Source organism: Myotis yumanensis, unplaced genomic scaffold (genome assembly GCF_028538775.1).
Source record: "Myotis yumanensis isolate MYYU_CA2020_CCGP unplaced genomic scaffold, mMyoYum1.0.hap1 SCAF_21, whole genome shotgun sequence".
Lineage (NCBI taxonomy): Eukaryota > Metazoa > Chordata > Mammalia > Chiroptera > Vespertilionidae > Myotis > Myotis yumanensis.
Genome location: NW_027223772.1, coordinates 1,064,502 through 1,076,191, shown reverse-complemented (window position 1 = coordinate 1,076,191; position 11,690 = coordinate 1,064,502). Strand labels below are relative to the sequence as shown.

Here is an 11,690-nt window from a genome sequence, read left to right as displayed (position 1 = left end):
ACCCTCACCCCCCAAACCCCTACTCCCCCGTGGCCCGGGGTTTCCGCAGGAAGGGGGAGCGCGGGGAGCGCCTCTCCCACCGCGCGGAGTTGGAGGTGCGAGCTGCTGGCCACTTAGTTGTGAACTCTTGGCGGTGGGACGTCCTGCTGGCTCCCGCTCCCACGCCCTGGCCGCCTGCCCCGCCTTCCCTCTGACACCTGTATTTCCCATTTCAGGATATTTTCCCTTAAGTGCGTAGATGAATTCGCTATCCATCATCTGTTCAGAAAATAACATCCTGATGGTTTTCATACTTTCGTTGAAGGCTGACTGCATAACATGCCATAGGGAGTCGGGGAAAGGGAAAGGAAAGTGTGTGTGTGTGTGTGTGTGTGTGTGTGTGTGTGTGTGTGTGTGTGAGAGAGAGAGAGAGAGAGAGAGAGAGAGAGAGAGAGAGAGAGAGAGAGAGGACTTAGGGGGAGGGCAGGGGGCTCTCCCCCTCGGAGGACGGACAGAATGATACATACTGTCATTAACAGTTCTGACCCACCTAGACCCCACCCTCCGGCTGCATCCATCACAGCCATTACAAAGGGGCAGCGCTGTCACACGGCCTGCCCTGCGCGCGGGGCTCCGGGGCTCCCGGGCTGGCTTAATGAGGTGCACCCAGCCGGGGCCATTGTGCGCCGCGCAGGAGGCCGGGGCGAGAAGGCGACGGTCTGATCTTAGCAGCTGCTCCCGGCAGCCCTGCCGCCGCCGCCGAGCCCGGACCTCCGGCTGACCGACGCCTCTGCGAGTGTTTTCCCGCAGGAACCCAGCGGGCGGAGCGCGGCCGTGGCGGGGCAGGTGAACTTGGACGGGGCATTCCTCTCCCGCAGCGGAGCCGGCTGGAGGCAAGTGCACTCGGGGCGCCGTGGGGGCGCTGGGGGCGGGGGTGTGGACGACGGTGGTGGTGGTGGTGGTTTTAAGCCAGTCCCCGGTCCACAGGCGGCTGGGATCAATTTCCCCTCCAACCACTCAACTCGCCCCTTCACCTTTTGTGTTGTGAGCTTGGCTTTTCCCACCCCACCCCCTCCCGGACACCTTCGGAGCCTTCGCGTCTGGCTCAGGGGGCTGGTGCATTTTCAATGTCATTCTGACGGGTGACTGTTCTCTCCTTTCTGTTGTGATCACTAGAGAGACTTTAGTCCTGCCTTCCCAGTTCTGCGCCCTGCACAAGCAGTTTTGAAAAAAATTAAGTGCAAAAAAAGCATGACAAAGCGATCTGAGGTTGCCGTGGTAAGTGAACTTTTAAACCAAAAAATAACCGTTTCTTCTTGTGTGCTCACCGCTGGGTGGTTCCAAGGGGGGATCATCGCACACAAAGGGCTGGGAGGAGGCGGGCGGTGAAGCCAACCCGCAGACTCGGTCGTTCTGATTTTGTTTTTGTCTTTACTGTGGTCAGTAGACATGGTCTGTATTTATCCGTCTGATACTCTTGGAAAGATAGCAGGCTTGATGCAGTTAAAGTGGGGAGAGTTGGCAGTCTCCAGGGTGGAGGTGCAGGGCTGGGGAGGCAAGGGGACCAGGTGATTGTGTGGTTTCAAAGGCCGGTGCTCTGGCTTCCTGAACTCAGCACAGTGGCGGGGTCATCCCTGATCAAAACCCTTTAAGGAGAAAAGGAACATCGGGGTCATCCGGAGTCACTCCAACTACCTCTGTGCCCTCACCTGCACTTTCAGACCCTTTCCTCCTCACACTTCCCCAGGTAGCAACCTTAGAAGCCGTCATTCTCGGACAAACTTTAAATGCTAAGTGGCGATACCTAATACCATTGGAGAGGTGTGGTCTTGAAAGGTTTGAGGCTGGAGAAGGGCACTGCTGTCATCCCTCCTCCCCACTTCTCTCTTCTCGCCTCCTCCAAACCGGCTTTTTACACTAAAGCATACACATTCATTTAAAGGTCCTTCCCCCAGCTCCTCTCCTAATCCCTTTCTTTTGGTTTTAAATGGGAGACTTCTGCGTTTTGCCCCTTTATCTCATTCACTTTCTGAGAATAGGTGTCCGACTTAATATTCGTGGTAAAGCAACCATTCCACGTTTAGTACGGGGCTCAACCTTTCCTCTGGACAATTCTAAACTGTGTGGCCAGCTCTGCACTTAAAAAATAAGTAACAGTGCTCAGTAGTCTTAGTTTTGTTTCTGTTTGTGAACCTAGTTGCCTTTTCACTTGTCAAGGGCTGTTGCCATGGAGATGACTGGGCTGCCCTGTATGGGAATGGACCTGCACATTCTCTGATAGGCCAGGCCATCTAAGTTTTCTCACTTGCAGGATGGGGTGGAAACAGAAAAGACCCTCCCTGGAGGAATCGGTTTCCTGTTTTGTTGAAACCATTCTTAACTTTCGTTTAATTGCATGTGTTTACATTTCTCAAAATCTATTCCAGGGGTCCTCAAACTACGGCCCACGGGCCACATGCAAATACAAATATTGTATTTGTTCCCGTTTTGTTTTTTTTTACTTCAAAATAAGATATGTGCAGTGTGCATAGGAATTTGTTCATAGTTTTTTTTAAAACTATAGTCCAGCCCTCCAAAGGTCTGAGGGACAGTGAACTGGCCCCCTGTTTAAAAAGTTTGAGGACCCCTGTAAATCTGAAATAAAGAGTTTGTGAATTATTATAAACTTCCTCTGATCATATGAATCACAGAAAATAACCTTTTTAACTAATTAATAGGAAAAGAAGATTAAAGTATTTTATTGGGAATGTACTTTAATAACTTACTTGAACAAATGGCTTATTTGTTGTCCATTCCACATGACGTTACTGTAGTTTACCAGCAACTGTACAGGAAAATCACACCGTATGCAGTTGGTTTCCCAAGTCATTAATATTGCTGTTAGTCTTGCTGTATGCAGTTCCCATCCTTAAAACAGCTTTTAGTTTGAGAACTTAAACAAAATGGCTAACTAAACTATTAATCTCTTGGTCCAAGAGGAATCAATTCAGTGAAACTTTGAAGAAAAATCTCAGAAATCTTTAGATTAGAATATAACACTTTATATATATTTTAGGAGTAAGAATTTTTCAATTGGGAAGGTTGCTTTTCTTATCTACTGATATTAGAGTAATCAACTAACAATGTTTTTAACTATATAATTTATTTTGGGTCATACTACTCAACTATCAGAAGTGTTTAATTAAAATCTATGATCTGTACATATAAAAATTAGATTACTTTGATACTTGAATTGACAAAAAACCCTTTCGAGTTAGCTTACATACTCACCACCTCAGACAAGCTCTCAACTTTACTGTAGCTGACCTACAGATTGAAAATACTGTTTCGGTTCAAGACATTTATAAAAATTATTTAAAATAAGTTGGATAATTGAAAGTTGTCTTCTAAATGACAATAATAGTGCATATATTTCATTTCCTATAAAGGCACTTAGACTGAAATTTCTTTATATCAGAATGTAATAATCCATTCCTTTCTTCAATGTTCTAATTATATGCTGTTGTCACATTAGAAATACAGTGGTTGTGGTCTGATATTTTCCCAAAACCTCAGTCCGTTAGAATAAATTTTACAACTAACAGAAAGTTTATAATGTTTACATGAACAAAATTCTAAGTCTTTTCAACTAAGCAATACTCTTCTAGAAATAGTCATTTCTTTCCATAATACTGACTCACTTTAAGTGAATAGATAGTTACATAAAGGAGGAAAATGGATGAGTTCTAGGGGGTAGGGTGGGTGGTAGTGAGGATCCCCTACTGTAGGTTTTACCACCTACATTGCAGGTTTTACCCCTTGTACCATGTCTAGAGCATGTAATGTGCTTGAAGCAAAAAAGTAAAACAGGAATGGTTGAAGTGATACTGTACTTTAAAAAATCAAAAGTAACCATTTGTTCTTTCTAATTAGTATTAAACTTACCGTGTATCATATCAAATATACAACCTAAAACAGCTAAGAAGTCAACTTTAATAGTTAACATGAGTTATCTATCTGCTATGATCCAGCCATGAACCCAGTCATATATGCAAGTGCTTTACATATGTTTCCCTAATTAATATTCACAACACCTAGGTGGTAGATTTTCTGATACCTAGAAAGAGAATAAACCATGCAGTGATGATTTGAATCAAAATCTGTCTCTAAACTTGGGTCTAAAAATCAAACAAAATGAGAATCAACCAATAGGAAATACGAGATAATTTACTAAATTTAAGGAGACCCTCCACATAAAACCCACATGATCTCCACAAATTCTAAAGATAAGAATGATGACTCTTAATCTAGGCAATTTCCTCAATAAAACATTTTTGAAGAAAAATCTTACAGAAGTATTCTTAACTATATCCCCGAATTGGGTTTAGATACTTTAGGAAAGTTTGGCTGGTTATTTCCCTTTGGGAGCAATAGTTATGAAGAATTTATTGCTTTCTCCATCCCATCCCTCCTCCAAAATAACAAAAATAGAGGAAGACTAAGTCAATTATAATGACAGTAGTATTTTCAAATAAGCACAAACAATGCTACTTAATAAAAGGAAAACCTAATTGGAAACCCAGTTTTCCTTAAAAAGGGATTTAAAAATCAATTAAGCACTGGGTTTGTGTGTGTGTTTTTTTTCATTTTATCAACTTAAATAGAATTTAATTTTTATTTTAAATACTTTTAAAATTCACTTGTAATAACACTTGCTAAAGTAATGAAGTGTTATATGTTTTTATAGATAGCAAATCATTTGATTTTTGGGGGGCCATATATTTCTTTTCTAAGGTAGAGTTTATCTTGATATACTTACAATCAGTTAACTTCTACCCTAATTATTCAGTGACTTAGGGCCCTCCATTTTTAAAACTGCACTCATTTAGTGAACTAAAGAGACATAAAGATAGAAGGTAATAGAGAAAATAAAAAAGTTTCAAATGGGGCCCCATTATATGATTTCTTTTAAAATAATAAAGCTGATAGACTCTCAAATACTGGAAACAAAGGAAAAAGAAAACATTATTTGCCGTAGAAAAGCTCTAATTTTGCTCTTTTTTATGTATAAAATCTTTAAACCTGAGAGGTTGGGACATAGATATTGCATCTGCTTGGGTTTGTTTATTAACTTGGATCTGCAAAAGTGGAGATGTTAAGACTTCATCAAGTCCCCCTAAGTATCAATAAAAAAAAACACTGCTTCAAGGCATCATTTCCATTCAACAGAAAACTGCTCAACTTTTCACTTTTAGCTAAGAAACAGAACATTCAGGATACCTCTGTCTGCTATCTGCACTTCATGCAATACATGGGCTTCTGAGTTGTTTGGTGTAAACATTTTTTTAAATTGGGTTACTTTAAAAAAAAAAATTCAGAGAGCTCACACAATAAAAGAACATTTGAATCAATGCTCTGGTTAAGTGAAGAACTTTTAAAAAATTGATTAAACCATTTTGTAAGTTTCAGGTTTTTATAAAGTGAAATCATCCAGATCTATTATGTTTAAACCCCATCACTATGAGAGTGCCGACAACTTTTTTAAAAGTCTGAGAATTTGGACCTGTGAGAACCATGTTATAAAGGGAAGAAGTGTGAGGCTTGAGCATTTCAACCCCACAATATTACAGCAGTCAGTCACATCCTCCACGTTGACCTTGGAGGCCATGCCTTGAAAGACGCTTGGATTTTTAACCCCCAGAACCTAATCCTAGTTACTTCCCTCATTTTAAATAAAACTCAGCCTCAGTTTTATCATAGTTAATTAAATGTTTATTTAATTTTCTACTTTATCCATGATTTAGGCATTTGTATTGTATTATTATGTACTAAAAACCTAAGACTACATCTAGACTATTTTCTCTGCCTTCAAAGTCATCAAAGTGTGCATGTCTGTATAGATAAATAATACATATATGTAAATATACATATACAAAAAGTTATGGTTATATTAGTATGAAGCAAAAAAGAAATTTTATTACAGCAGTTTTTTCATCTTAAACTTATGGGATAAATAATGCCATATAACAGAATTTTACCTAATGAAAAGAATATTAACTATACTTATTATTAACTAAAAATCTAAGAGTATTTTAGGGTAAGTCTGTGGCATCTATTTTCTTCTACCTCTCCACTGTTGTTTTCCCATAACTTCATACAAAAGGATAATTTCTCTTAAAAAATTGGGAGGGAAATGTAGACTACATTTAGATTAAGAAAAGAATAAAAGGACTTTATGATATTTCCTCCATAGATCCTGGAATCTTTCATGCTATACATCTCCCTTTAAATTATTTAAAACATGAAACCATTATATTTTGTGTTTAAAGTAAAGTTATATGAGTTCCATGTTATGGGCTTTCAAAGCCCATCAGAGCATGAAGAGTTATGAGAAAGGGCAGAATAATACAAGCTAGATACAGCCACACCTGGCAGACGTTGACAAAGGCAAAGAAGGCAGTGTTAATGGTTTTAATTAAAATATATATGTGGCTAATGAAACCTGAGATCAAAACCATCAAGAACTGAGAACCCAGTTTTTGAGTGTTTCCAGTAAACATTACCATGAGACACATGACAAATATTTAATAAATCTAAAATATTACCACTATCCTTTGTTCAGGATCACGAAAGTAAAGAATTCTATAGAAATCTAGACTTGAATTTCTGATTTCTCAGTGCTTAATTTATCACCATGGAATTTGATATCATGGCAGAGTTGGTATTGAGTATATTTTGATTCTTATCATAGACATAACATTTTGGTGTGCCTTGGAATACAAATTCATGATATATGTCACACAACAAACTGCATGCTTAATAGGCTCTAGGCACAGTACTAAGAGCCTGGAAATACCCCTTTGGAAAGTTGGCTTTGCTGTCAAGCTATGCACAGGCTGTAAGAGACAGACATCTCAGCAACTGGTTCTAAAGCAGTGATCATTGCTATCAGAGGCATGTCCATACAGAGTGCTTCTACACAGCAGACGCTGTCACCCATGTGCCTGCGGTGGGCTTTAGGGTGGGTATGCAGAAAGCGCTTCTCAGTGGAGGTGAAGTTTTGCATACTGACTTTTTTTTTCCATTAAAAAATGTAATAGTGGACCTTCAAATACAATACAGAAAGATGAAATATATATCTTTTCTGCTTTTTTACATATTGATATGTACTTATGATGAGGAAGACCAAGCTTTCTGTGTAGGATGCTGCATTTTTTCAAGATTCATTAGTGTAATTTCTCAGATACACTGTCTTTGACAAATGTGCACAGCCGGGAAAGCCTTTAATAGTATCGATTATGTTAGTGTTTTGTTGCTAGTAGCATAATGGATAAAGCAAAGGCTCCATTTTTATTCTATGCTCTACCAAAAAAATAAAAAAATAAAAAGCACCTTGCAAACCGGGAAAGGCACACAAAAGCAAAACTAATTAAGTAACATAAGTGGTAAGGAAGATTGCCTGTGATCTGGGCTTGAATTCGAATGGGAGGTGTAAGAGTTTACTTGAGAGGAAATGATATGAACATGTTTTAAAATAGGAAGAAGAGTTCTGTTTCATAACAATAGGGTATCCACTTAAATGATTTCACTTTCCTTTGTATTGCTTTCACATTTACAATGAAGGAGGAAAGTACTATGAATCTGAAATTTGACTTAGTTATGATTAAGTTTCATCATTGATCAGACTGAAACCATCCTATTTTCTTTATTAAACTCCCAAATGCATGAAAAACCCTCACTTCAGAGTGATTAATACTTCATGTGAATAGCATTATGCATTTTGCTCTCTGATATCTTGACAATACAGTTTAGCCCATTCCCGCTGGGATTCTCTCCTGGCAACAGTTTTTTCTTTCCTTGTGTTCATTTTTAGGAAAATCCTCTCAACATTGTTATATGTATTATTTTATCGGAAGGAAGCATGTAAAATACCCTTGAACTCATTTTACTTGGGAGTTTGAATAGCATTCAGATTAGAATGATTCTCCCAGAATTTTATAGGCTTGCCCAATCCAGCTGTATATTTTATATGCTAATGTAAATTCTATTTTTGTTCCCCTTGGGGGTTTAAGTGATTATAATTGTTGCTCTTCAAAAGCCAAACAGATGATGATTGCTGCTTCAGGAGTATACCAAAAGAAACTGGCTTTCATTAAACCTGCTCATCCACTTCATAATTATCTCCATTTTATCTAGCTAAGAAGCAGGGAAAAATGGCAAGTACAGATCACTGAAGCCAGTTCAGTTATTTAAACATCGCTTTATTGAACTAGCAGGAGGTGTTAAAGTAGAGGGAATGTTTTCATTCTAACACTGATATGTAGCCAGTGGCCCAACTCGGAAAGTTAGTTGAGCTTCAAATGCCAGAGGCCACAGGGAATGGAGGAGAGATATTTTGAGCCATTCACAGCGGAGTCCTCTAGTGGATACAATAAATAGTACTGCAATGGCAGCTATTCTGAAATATTCTTTTTGCTTGTTCTTCTTCCTGTAAATTCAAAAAGGAATTAGCTATTTAGTATTCACTAAGAGACTCAGAAATGCTCCCTAAATGAAAGGGAAATTTCCTATATAATGTAAAAAAGCGGGGGAGAGGGGAACAATGGGAGGATATTAATAAATTCTAAAAAGATAACAAATCCTGAGACTGACATCAGAAGTCCTTTAAGGAATCCTGATGATCATGTGAGCCTTGTAGTCTGACCATGCGTAGGAAGCACATTCTTATGAAGGTTGGTTTTCTTCAATTGAGAGAATCCCTCCCTCAATCAGGTGACACAGGAGCTCTGTTATCTGTTCCCTAGTCCTATGGTGAGGTGGAGGGGTGGCCTTGGAATTGGGTGGCACTGGAACTTGTTTCTGAGCACCTACATTGCTGGCTGTCCTCCTGATGGCACAATGAGGGTCCTTGAACTCTCACCCAAGGGGTTAGAAGAGTGCAGTCAACAGCTGATCAACTTCCAGCTGTGAGAAAACAATCCTCTGCTTAAATTGAACATTCTGAAAGGGCTCTCTCTTCTATAATGTCAAAGAGCCACGTCTTAGAAGCCAATTGGCTAAGACTAGACCTAGCCCTAGCCGGTTTGGCTCAGTGGACAGACCATGGGCCTGCGGACTGAAGGGTCCTGGGTTCGATTCCAGTCAAGGACACATTCTGGTCCAGGTTGTGGGCTCAATCCCCAGACCTACATAAAACATTACATTTATAAACAAATAAAATGAAAGGTTTCACTTTTTCTACAGATTTTCATGTTCTATGACAGTTCAGCAAATGTCAGGCAACTTCATTTTTTTTTTTTGAAGTTTTAGCATAGAGTTGTTATCTTACAACCTGACGTTGAAACTTTTAGGGAATCATATTGGAAAAGGAAAAAAAAAGTTAATAAGAAAAGGAAATAGGTTCCTGCCACGCTTTTGGGCAATTTACTAGAAAGTTGTGTACATTAAAAAATAATTACTTTCCTCTCAATTCCTATGCCACAATGATTTTTCCCAGTTGTTGCATATACTGTATGTAATTTTATTTTGGTCCCTTGAAGTAAGAAAAATAGACACTACCATTTTATTTCATATATATTTTAACATAAAGGGTCAGAAACTAGAATCTGGGACTACCAACTCCTTGATCAACATCTTGACCTATCAACAGCTTGCCATACAAGACGTTGAACTATATCTAGACTACAGAGTCATTTCTAAACCCCAAAGGGTAGAATGTTCCCAGAAAGTAAGTATTTTTTCACTGGGTTCTTATTTGCATTCTTAGACCAAGGGAAAGGGTATTATCTATCAATGGCCTGTTCTCTAAAACTCTACATGAAAAACTGTGGTGGTATGGCAGTATCCTAAATGTTTCTTATAATTTTATAAGATTGACCCACTCAAAGTCAAGCCTAGTCTTATGACTGCCAGACTTCTATGACAGGGAAAGATATTAAGGAGTGTAGTGGTTTCATTTAATATTTAAAAGTTGCTCCCAGAGAAAATGCTGTCATTTTTGTTAAACAATCATGGTGAGTGACTTGTAGGTGGTCACATCAGGCCAAAGTAAGTCTTTTTCTGATAGTTGCTTTTTAAAAAATATATATATTTTATAGATTTTTTACAGAGAGGAAGGGAGAGGGATAGAGAGTTAGAAACATCGATGAGGGAGAAACATAGATCAGCTGCCTCCTGCACACCCCCTACTAGGGATGTGCCCGCAACCAAGGTACATACCCCTTGACCGGAATTGAACTTGGGACCCTTCAGTCTGCAGGCTGACGCTCTATCCACTGAGCCAAACTGCTTAGGGCTTTTTTTTTTTTTTTTTTTTTTTTTTTAACTGTGTGGCACTCCTTGATCACTATCATGGAAGAGACTGCTTACTTATCTTCAAATAGGACAGTGAGAAATGAACGAACTCAACAGGAAAATATAATTTAAAAAAATTGATTTGGTAGTATTGGCTTATCAGCCTATGTTTATTAAAGAGAAGTAAAAGCTACAAGATATAGTAAACACTAAAATATATCCATGCCACTGGATGACTCTGTAATTTTCCAGGTTTATCTCACATGCCTCTTCTTTTATTGTAATAACAGGAAATGGTGGGAAAGCACACTCACTCTGTGACCTCACAGGTAGATGAATATAAATAAAAGCTTTTAAAAGTCTCCTAGTTAAATCTCTTTCAGCATAACACAAAGTACAAATTTAACAATTATTCCAATTAATCTGCTCAACAGAGAGCCAAACCAAAATAATTCAAGCCAGAGTTTACTTTAACTCCTTGTTAACTGAGCAATGGTAAAAATCTGTACTGTTTTTTGCTTTAAATCAGTGGTTCATCAGAATCATCCATGCAGGTTTTTATAAACACACTAGAGGCCCGGTGCACAACATTTGTGCACTAGGGGGAGGGGGGTTCCTCAGTCCAGCCTGCATGCTCTCGCAGTCCAGGACCTTTTGGTGGATGTCTGACTGCCGCCTTAGATGCTCCCACCACCACCACTGTGCTCGCCAGCCATAAGTCCAGCTTCTGGCTGAGCAGCGCTCCCCCTATGGGAGCACACTGATCACCAGGGGGCAACTCCTGCATTGAGTGTCTGCCCCCTGATGGTCAGTGCGTGTCATAGCGAAGGGTCATTCCACCATTCGGTTGATTTGCATATTAGAGTTTTATTATATAGGATATGCTTAGATCTTACATCAGAATTACTGGGTAATCTCTGGGGGCAGAGCCCAGGCCTTCGTACTTTGAAGGGAAAAACCTCCACAGGTAGGTTTTGGCATTGAAGCACAGGTATGCATGAAAACCATGGAGCTTTCATCTTACTAGTTCTGGCATTCACAGAAGATTCGCTCTGTGCCAAGCACCCTCCGACAAATACATTGAACTGCTATAGCCCTGAAGTTAAAAAGGGCTTTTTAAAATACAGATTGAAAACGTATGCCTGTATTTTATAGCTGTAATTTCTACCCAAGAAGCTTCCATTTTGCTGCTTTGATTAGCCTAGGATTAGCTGGCATATCAAGGATTGTTTCATTTTATGGCCTTAAAAGAAAGCCACTATATTCATGTGAAAGGAGACACGGTCTAATAGGTAAAAGATACTTTAAAATTATAGGTAAAATGTTTTGCTTTCTTTGTATAAAGGTCACAGATGATTTTCTAACTTAGTTCTTAATTCAGAAACTCAGGAGCTGCCATAAACTACCTTTTAATTTCATGGCTAAAAAATATTCAGAAA

The 11,690-nt window shown here is 39.3% G+C and overlaps 1 protein-coding gene across 1 annotated transcript in view; it reads left to right on the top strand.

Moving 5' to 3' along the window:
• The first annotated feature begins 1,239 nt into the window (after window positions 1–1,239).
• The window catches only part of ELAVL2 (ELAV like RNA binding protein 2), a 163,650-nt gene continuing 153,199 nt past the window's right edge, over window positions 1,240–11,690 (top strand). The window contains exon 1 of the mRNA XM_070400845.1: window positions 1,240–1,257. The gene's annotated coding sequence lies outside the window, so the exon portion shown is untranslated. The remainder of the gene's footprint in view (window positions 1,258–11,690) is intronic.